The sequence below is a fragment of the Bradysia coprophila genome, assembly GCF_014529535.1.
Source record: "Bradysia coprophila strain Holo2 chromosome X unlocalized genomic scaffold, BU_Bcop_v1 contig_42, whole genome shotgun sequence".
Taxonomy (NCBI): Eukaryota; Metazoa; Arthropoda; class Insecta; order Diptera; family Sciaridae; genus Bradysia; species Bradysia coprophila.
The window spans coordinates 112,225-122,200 of NW_023503335.1; the positions used below are offsets into that span (position 1 = coordinate 112,225).

The window sequence follows — 9,976 nt, forward strand, 5'->3', positions numbered from 1 at the left end:
CCATCCAGTTTAAGAGGAACCAATCTGCGGAAGCACTTTGCCAGTTTATGTGGAACCATGGATCTACCCGATGCAGCTGTGAAAAGCATTGCAAAGTTCATGGGCCACTCCGATAACGTTCATTTTAATATCTACCGACACAACTCTATGCAACACGATGTTATACAAATGTCACAGCTACTTGAAATGGCCCAAGGAAAGAACAGTTCCATTCCTGGCAATAAACGTGTAGTACGTTCGAAAGCTACAACGGGGCTGAAACAAAAGAAGCGGGTTGTCACTCCCAAGAAACTACGACCCTGAATCTGGTAAGCAAATACTACTTTCATTTAAGCTGCCACAGACAGTAGGACACTTCCTCCTATCGAAGTGATATCTAAGGCTGCATTAAGCAGAGTTCATTACTGTTGTCATCGCTAACCAGTAACAGTTTAAAAAAAAGTAGATTACGTACGCGCCACATTTTTGTTTTTTTAGTGTAGGGCAAGAGTCTTAAACAAAAAAAAAACGTAAAGAGTGTCATTTCACTCACACATTCGTGTGGAATTGAAGAATTGTAAAGACAAACGCTACTTATATGTGGTGGAATACGTGTGGAACAAATAAAACGAAAGAAACAAACGAAACCCACCAAAATTATGTAGTATATGGCCTAGAATCACGCATAAACAAAGATATCGTAATGAACTAAATATCTGATTGAGCACAATAAACATGGAAGTATAATATCGAGAATGTAAACACACGAATAATAATAATTGCTACATGAAGAAATTGCAAAGTTTCACTTACGATATGCTTATGTAAATTGTACGATATAAAAGACTATATTTCTATAGTGAATTCAGTTCCTAATAAAATGTCGAGTAACACCGACACTCTACCAAAAAGGCGTTTTATTATACTCAAAGGGATCCCTAGGCGACTAGGTAAATCCCACAATTACATTCTTATGATGAGATCAGTTTAGGAAGTTGGATTGGTTTGGTACGATTTTTTTCGTGAAATCTACCATCGCCTTCAGAACAGCTCAAAATACAGCTTTTGTTAAATAGGAAGGTAATTAACGAACGTAGTTTTTCGTTGAGCATTTAAAATAATTCAAATTATCAATATTTTCTTCCGAATTTCGCCAATTTCATGAAAATCCTCTGAAATATCCATCGATAGGAAAGAAAAACAAATTCGTCTGTTCAGTGTTGTAGTTGAGCTGTAAATTCAAAGGGAAACGAATTGATTTTTATTATTTTATGTTGCAGCTTGTTCTGGTGAATATGTTGTTGTTGTTGAACTGGTCAATCGTCGTAAAGTATTCGACAAAAGTCCTTGCACCAATTGCAGATAATTCCCGTGAAGTATCGCCAAAGTCAAATCGCCAAGAAAAAAGTAGATCGCCAAAAAAAATCGCCAAAGTGTGAAGAAACGCCAATTATTTGACTTTTTTCTTCTCACTTTGGCGAATTTTCTTGGCGTTTCTTCACACCTTGTCGATTTTTTTTGGCGATTTAAAAAATTCTCAGAAACTGACGAATCGCCAAAAAAAATTGCCAAAGTGTGAAGAACCGCCAAGAAAAATCGCCGAAGTGTGAAGAAACGACAAAATGTGAAGAAACGCCAACATTTTTTTTTTTGGCGATTCGACTTCGGCGATACTTCACGGCAATGAGCTTTTGCTGTCTCTGTATGTACTGAATACCGAGATCAAGCCAGCATTTGCCCTTTTGCTATATGTGTGGTTTCTGTCCGCACTGAGCTGGCCTTGGGACACCTCCGTTATTATTTGAGAGATGTACCGCCCCAGCCAAACTCCCCACCTGGCAGTGTCCTTGATTTGGATCATATCTAAGCCACATAAGTTAAACCAAATTTCTATACAATCGCGCATAGACGAATCCACACAGCAATCATATATTAGCGAAATTTGTTTGGTATGAATAACAAAACCCATGATATTTTGGAACTAGAAGTTCGCATCAAAACCAAATACCATAAAAATACTCAAATGAATGTGTATCCATTAAATGGCTAAGTAAAATGATACACGTCCACCTAATCAAGTAAGTAAGGAAACAATAAGGGTAGTGGTATTTCATTGTTGATATGCACCCGAAAGTACACATCTCCCACTTATGCTACACCCCTTATGTCTCCTTACAGTGCCAGACTAGAGTCAAGCTCAACAGGGTCTTCTTTCCCCGCTAATTATTCCAAGCCCGTTCCATTGGCTGTGGTTTCGCTAGATAGTAGATAGGGACTGTAGGAATCTCGTTAATCCATTCATGCGCGTCACTAATTAGATGACGAGACATTTGGCTAGTAGCCGGGTTGATGCCATCAGAATGAGGTTACTTATCTTCTTCTTCTTCTTCTTTTTCAGCCTGTTTCTATCCACTGCTGGATGTAGGCCTCTCCAACTTCTTTCCATTTCGTACGATCCATTGCCATTTGCTGCCAGTTTGTACCTGCAATATTCTTAATTCCGTTTGTCCATCTCTCTGGTGGTCTACCTATAGCTCGTCTTTTATATGGTCGCCAGTTCATGATCTTTTTGGTCCAACGTTCGTCTGTCCTTCTTGCAATATGTCCCGCCCAGCTCCATTTCAGAGATGCTATTCTTTCCATGACATCAACGACCCTGGTTTGTTGTCGAGTCCATTGATTCGTCATTCTGTCTCTGAGTGTTATTCCGAGCATACTCCGTTCCATGGCTCTTTGTGTCACTCTCAATTTATCTTCGGATGCTTTTGTTAAAGTTAACGTTTCCGCTCCATAAGTGAGCACTGGAAGGACACAAGTGTCGAAAACTTTGCGTTTCAGACTATTATTCATTTTGCTTTTGAAAATTAGTCTGAGTTTTCCGAACGCTGCCCATGCAAGACCAATCCTACGTCTTATTTCTGTAGTTTGGTTGTCCAGACCTAACTTCAGTTTATGTCCTAGATATACATAGCTGTCGACTCGTTCAATGACAGTGTCACCAATTTCATATGTTCAAAACAAAAGATCAGTATCCTATAAGGATAATTAACACATTTCTTTCCCTCATCATCATTTGGCACCCCCCGTATTATAGGAATTTGTATTAGACTTTATTAATTAGTGTATTGCGCCTCCGCGCATGAATGGATATTCCCAGAAAACCCTGTTAGCAAGATTGCTCTAGCCGAAGCTACCAGTGCACCACGGTGGTTACGTTGTTGAACCGTACCCAGTTCAACCATGAACCTCGAAGGACTGAAGTTACAATTTTGAATAAGCAGAAATTGCTTATACCCAATTTTTGCAGTCCTTCGACGCTGTTCTTGCTCCAAATACCTTTGTACGATATCGTACATGCTTCGAACGTAACCTCCTGAACTGCATACTTCTCCCTTATCACATCTGCAAGTTCAGGGTCGTCACGGTATTTGGATACTTTCACCCTGTGGTCGGATTCGAGCCTACCACACTGTACAACCTGTGCATCTACAACGACTACTTTCCCATTCTTCTTTAAAACCAAGTCCGGCTTCCATAGTTCCTCTGAGGTTCGTAGATAAACTACTTTCACAGCAGCATAACCTTTCGTCTCACATTCGTCAAACAGTAAATCGACTACTCGGTCATGCCGTAGAACTAATCCACCCTGACTCCTAATACATCCCTGAATGACATGTTGCAGCGTTTCACCTTGTCGGCATCCCGCCCTGCATGTGGTAGGTTTGTTAGGCCTACCACGGGCAGTCCGCTTCCTCGTTGGTATGCTGTTCGTTCGCAGTTGATTGTAGTGAATGTAGTCTTCACCACTAATATCATTCATACGGATGCTGTTGAAGGACGTTGCAGATGAGTGGTTTTGAGCTGACTTCAAATCCCTTCCATCAACCATGCCAATCAATATCCTACGCCAATAGGCATGATAACCCTCCAGTGTTGCTTACAGCTATGCATAATGCTAGCGTACAACTGACAGTTTAAAACTGCAGCAATTCTATCACCCCCTGTTCTCTGAGCCTTATTAAGCCTCAAGAACCGCATGAGCGGGATCCATTGCTTTAAGCACGGTATACCCAAACCACCCGCCTTTACAGGCGCATGCAGGAAGGCAACTGGAACACCACCTGGAAGATGTAACCAGCGGCGTACATATTTCCGTATCAAAAGGTCCATTTTGTTTAAACCGATTGCTGTTGTCCTCGAAAGGACTAGCCGGTTCAGATGTTTCGGTATTACAAATGTTTTCACCCTGGTAGACACCTGCAAGTATGCTAGCCAATTCACTCAATTCACTCAAGCCTTCGAACTGCATTTCAGTTTTTACATTATTATACATATCGGCTATATAGTTGACAAACCCCGGGGGGCAGCCAGCTTCCGTTATCGCTTCAATGAGAGCCGAATGATACACGGAGTTGAATGCTTTGACTAAGTCAAGTATAGCAATATGCAACTCCTTTCTCAATCGTTTAGCTTCTGCTATAATAGCAGTGAGCTGAGCATGCTCACATTGATGCAAACTCCATCTATCGGCAAATATGCAGTTTGCCTATCATCATATGTATAACATGTTACAAATCGGCTTGCTAGAATTTTGTTAGCAAAATGCAAGATGACCGAGCATATAGATAGGGGACGGAAGTCACCGAGGTCCAAGGACCCACCTTCTATCTTTTGCGTAAATACAGTTCGTGAGTTTTTGATGGGCAACGGTACCCTTCCATAGAACACAAAAATATTGTATAATAGGCGTTTATACCTATCATCCAAGGCATTCCATGATCTTGGAGTGACTCCATCAGGCCCTGCGCCTTTTTCGTTAGAGGCTCGAGATGACTTGATCTCTATCAATGTCACAGGGTCCCACAATGTTTCCATATGTGGCGCAGTGGGAGCTCGATTAATGTTTGTGGCTACACCACCACCACCTGTGGCAAAGACGTCTTTCCAGTAATCGAACATATGTCGAACTGGTGGTATCTTAGTCGCTATCTTGTCATTCTCATCTAAAACTACTCTAGCAGCAGCGCTGATGTCTTTTTTATACAAAGATTGCACAAGTGCACACCTTTGCATTCTCTTCTGTTTATTGGTACCGTGGTAAATAGTAGTCCTGCTATAGATCGGTCCCTTAGGCTTTTGGGTATTTGGGAACCGATCATACAACCAGCTCATTATTCTTCCCTCATCCATGGGCTGGTCCAGCAGTGCTGCCTTACCAATCTCAACAAGTTCCTTAGTAGAACTACCCCTAATCGCGTCCACGTCGATCATACTCTCTTCCAACGCGTCCATGATCCGATCGCGGTGCGACGTCGGGGGAACGCTAATAACTTCTGGGTCTACCGGCTGACTGACATTGTTGTCCGGTACACTTTGATGTGCGTTCAAATCTCCACTTCCAAGTATGGCGGTCCGATCTACTACTAAACGTCTGTATTCAGCGTTCCGCCTCTTGCCTTTAATGGCATCTAAAGATCTACCAGGCATGAGAGGAACGAGATGTTGGTTAATGTTATCAACATTATCAGTTAATGCACGAGCTTCATGATCTGCCATCAGTCTTAGCTCTTCATCGTTCCATCGACGTTTAATTCGATCAGTATTTATGGCATCCTTAGCTTGGTTAGGATGTGCACGATTTATATGTACACCAAGCCCGCGTGTGGTAGGAAACGTCCGACCACATGTGGCACACTCAGGTAACTCCGGGACGCTAGAGCTAGATTGCGGTCCACTAGACTGTGGTCCAGTGGTGATAGTGGCCATCCGAAACTGAGAACTCTCATCCTCAGCCATGTCACCACCGTTATCTTCATCCGTGTCCCTGTTAACCGCCTTTTCACAGCTAGTTGGCGAGTTAAGCCAAAAAGCGGGCGATTACGTAGTACCTTTTAGTCCCCGGGTTATGTGGGATCGCATCAACACTACTCATAAGCTTGCTCTCCGGCAGAAGCCCTACGCAATCTTATAGAGAGAACTCATGAGCAGCTCAGCCTGTAGGCTCCACCTCATTATCATGCACTCGATACGTTGGTTTCATAGCCCAATCTCCATTACAGATGACAGCGCAAAAGTGATCACCCTCGTGTAGACGAGGATCATTGCTTATTCATTCCATGTATTCGTACACGCAAACCGCTGTTCAGCAGTAGGTGTCCGATCATATCGGAACTACTTTAAGCTTCACCATTAAGGTAAGATTAGTGCATTTGATGGGTTACAATATGGCAGTTGTGAACACCATCAGCGACTAACCAAACTCATGGAAGTCATTCCATCAGCACAGTAGTGCTTAGCTACAACATACATTGAAAAGTGATCACCCACCCCATCGGGGCGAGGCTCATCGCATACCGGTACGACATTAGACGTACACTCAAACTCCTGATTAGAAGACGGTGTCCGCTCATACCAGCATGCATCACCATTGCGAGTTAGGTAAGTGCTTCTGTGGGTCACGATATGGCAGTCGATCACACCACGTACAACTAGACCTTACTCGTCTTTGGAACTTATTCCGGATGCAGTGACGGCCGAGAACATTCAGCGCTTCGGGCGGTGCCTACGCACACGCTCTCGCATAAATGACTGGCCCTCATGCTTTCGCATAACACCGACAGAGTGGTATTGCGGTCTTCCAGCAATGGAGGTCGACCTTCCCAGTTTGTTCAGTGATAAATCACCTTAACGACTCTCACTTGTCCAGAATATCTAGACGAGCGTTGGGATAGGACTTCGAAAGGCAGAGGCTAATACCCGGTTACGCACACAGGCTAACTTGCGCTTTTCCTTTCGCATTAAGAGAGTCATAGTTACTCCCGCCGTTTACCGGCGCTTACTTGAATTTCTTCACTTTGACATTCAGAGCACTGGGCAGAAATCACATTGTGTCAACACCCGCTAGGGCCATCACAATGCTTTGTTTTAATTAGACAGTCGGATTCCCCAGGTCCGTGCCAGTTCTGAATTAATTGTTTATTGATAATCGTTTTTGATGGAAAGCCGTTAAGCCCTCCACCATCATAGCAAGAAAGTTCCACATTTTGGCTATGAAATCTTCTATCCGGGGAACAGATCGATGCAGAACACCAACCCTATTTACCCAGAACGAGCACATTAACCGTTATAAATGTTTCCCAATCAAGCCCGACAATCTCAATCTTCAGAGCCAATCCTTATCCCGAAGTTACGGATCTAATTTGCCGACTTCCCTTACCTACATTATTCTATCGACTAGAGACTCTTCACCTTGGAGACCGGCTGCGGATATCGGTACGGTCTGTTGAGAAGTTTGCGTGGCCCCACCATAGATTTTCAAGGTCCAAGGAGAAAATACTGACACAACAGTAAATGTCATGCTCTTCCAAGCCATCCACCATATCTCTCTATAAAAGACTTCCATGGTGGTACGTTTGTTTAGCAGAAAAGAAAACTCTTCCAGTATCTCTCGAAGGCTTCTCTATGGTCGTTCCTGTTGCCAGGATGAGTGTAATAAGACCCATTTTTAATAAACAAACGTATACTCAACAGGTTACGGAATTGGAACCGTATTCCCTTTCGCTTTTATTGAATTATGTACAACAAAATTAAGTGTGTGTAACATAAATTAAACAGCTTTCGCATAAAGCTTAGGACCGACTAACTCGTGATCAACCACTGTTCACACGAAACCCTTCTCCACTTCAGTCCTCCAAGATCTCATTCGATTATTTGCTACTACCACCAAGATCTGTGCCAATGGCGGCTTCATGCAGGCTCACGCCAAACACTTCTGCGCACACCATTGTACCCTCCTACTCACTAGAATTTCACAATGATGACCGAATGGCCAACAATTTTTATTCTAGCGATGATGTATAGGCATATGACTTGAGCGCCATCCATTTTAAGGGCTAGTTGCTTCGGCAGGTGAGTTGTTACACACTCCTTAGCGGATTACGACTTCCATGTCCACCGTCCTGCTGTTTTAAGCAACCAACGCCTTTCATGGTATCAATATGAGTCATTAATTTAGGCGCCGTAACATCATGTTTGGTTCATCCCACAGCGCCAGTTCTGCTTACCAAAAGTGGCCCACTGGGCACAATATATCTAAACCCCAATATCTTCAGATCAAGAAAGATGAGGTTCTTACCCATTTAAAGTTTGAGAATAGGTTGAGGTCGTTTCGGCCCCAAGGCCTCTAATCATTCGCTTTACCAGATAAGATTATATACAATATAATTCTTTGCGCCAGCTATCCTGAGGGAAACTTCGGAGGGAACCAGCTACTAGATGGTTCGATTGGTCTTTCGCCCCTATACCCAATTCTGACAATCGATTTGCACGTCAGAACTGTTTCGATCCTCCACCAGAATTTCTCCTGGCTTCGATCTGATCAGGTATAGTTCACCATCTTTCGGGTCACAGCATGTATGCTCAAGGTACGCTCTTGAACAGAGGATTCAATTGCTTGGACCATGTTCGTATAGAACGCCCCGGGATGAAGAAATGAAATTTAATTCACTTGTAATCCCATAAAATAGTTATTTTAATTGCGCCCTTAGGTTTCAACAATATACCCAATGACTCGCACACATGTTAGACTTCTTGGTCCGTGTTTCAAGACGGGTCCTGAAGGTATCCCAAATCTATCGCATTGCTAATCAAATACATGCTATCACTGCACCCACGCACTGAAACAGCACATAAGCCGTGATACACATAAAATGTGGTTGCAAGATTTTTAAAAACTATCTGCTGTTTACCAGGTCACCGCTATGGCATCAACCATATGACATAAAATGCCACAGATAGGAATGAACAAACCATACGGGCCATTTGATAAACCATCCATACGGATATACAAATAGATCGCAATGTTCTACACTGAGAAAAGTGCATACCACCGTTCGTTTCGAATGAAACTACTAGAAAATAATGAATTTCTCATTTCGAATATTCGGGTTCATCAGGCTTAACCCCTAAGCGGTTTCACGTACTATTTAACTCTCTATTCAGAGTGCTTTTCAACTTTCCCTCACGGTACTTGTTCGCTATCGGTCTTGTGGTCATATTTAGCCTTAGATGGAGTTTACCACCAACTTAGTGCTGCACTATCAAGCAACACGACTCTTTGGAAAAGCCTTCTTATACTGATAATAGCTGCTACGGGCCTGGCACCCTCTATGGGTTTAATGGCCCCATTCAAGATGGACTTGAACATATTATCGTTGCATAAGATAATAGACTTTCCATACACTGCATCCTCTACCAGTCAGGACGACCGGAGAGCTTAGTGCTGGGCTTATCCTGTTTCGCTCGCCGCTACTAAAGGAATCTTAGTTAATTTCTTTTCCTTCCCTCATTAATATGATTAAATTCAGGGAGTAATCTCACATGAGCTGAGGTCGCATTAGAAAAATTTATTCAAAATACATTTGTATTCATTTGACGATTTGCGATAAAGTGTTAAATTTAAACGCCGTTCAATCGAATAAAATGATTGTATTTTGTGTATCAAAATATATTGATATTTCCAGATGATTTACCAATGCGATTTAGGCCGTATAACGGGCCAAAAAAGATTGCCAAAAGCATCCAATCGTAATAAAAATGCAATTTTTATTAAGTAATCTAACGACCCTCAACCATGTGTGGTCCATACAGCTTCTAATAAAAGAAACAAATCAGTATGGACCGCAATATGCGTTCAAAATGTCAATGTTCATGTGTCCCGCAGTTCACATGTCAACACGCAGTTTGCTGCGTTCGTCATCGACCCACAAACCAAGTGATCCCCCGCTTAGGGTTGAATTAAATTTTTTTACAAATTTATTGTTAACATAAAGCGCATTTACGCCCAGCTAAGGACGTAAAATACGACAGAGGGTTTGTAAACACAATGATTTCATATTTGTTTTGGGCGAATATCACGACAAGGTTCGTCGTTTATACTTAAAGTAAGTACCCAAAATAATTCTATCAAAGTGCTTCCATTCCTTACTAATTTTACTTT

The 9,976-nt window shown here is 42.4% G+C and overlaps 1 pseudogene; it reads right to left on the reverse strand.

Moving 5' to 3' along the window:
• Positions 1 to 9,598: 9,598 nt before the first annotated feature.
• LOC119069990 lies at positions 9,599 to 9,771 on the reverse strand (annotated as a pseudogene).
• Positions 9,772 to 9,976: the final 205 nt, after the last annotated feature.